The sequence below is a fragment of the Sinocyclocheilus anshuiensis genome, unplaced genomic scaffold (genome assembly GCF_001515605.1).
Source record: "Sinocyclocheilus anshuiensis isolate Anshui unplaced genomic scaffold, SAMN03320099.WGS_v1.1 scaffold817, whole genome shotgun sequence".
Taxonomy (NCBI): Eukaryota; Metazoa; Chordata; class Actinopteri; order Cypriniformes; family Cyprinidae; genus Sinocyclocheilus; species Sinocyclocheilus anshuiensis.
This window is the reverse complement of record NW_015536521.1, coordinates 178,059-178,326: the sequence shown is the minus strand read 5'-3', so window position 1 is coordinate 178,326 and position 268 is coordinate 178,059.

The window sequence follows — 268 nt, the reverse complement described above, 5'->3', positions numbered from 1 at the left end:
GCATTGGTAAAGCTGTTTTGCCAAAAAAAAAAAAAGGAAAAAAAGAAAGAAAAAATGAAAAGGTACTGGTAAATCTATGGTAATTAAATGGGAACTGTCTGACACAGTGGTAATGACAAAATAGGATATATATATATATATATCCTATTTTGTCATTACCACTGTGTCAGACAGTTCCCATTTAATTACCATAGATTTACCAGTACCTTTTCATTTTTTCTTTCTTTTTTTCCTTTTTTTTTTTTTGGCAAAACAGCTTTACCAATGC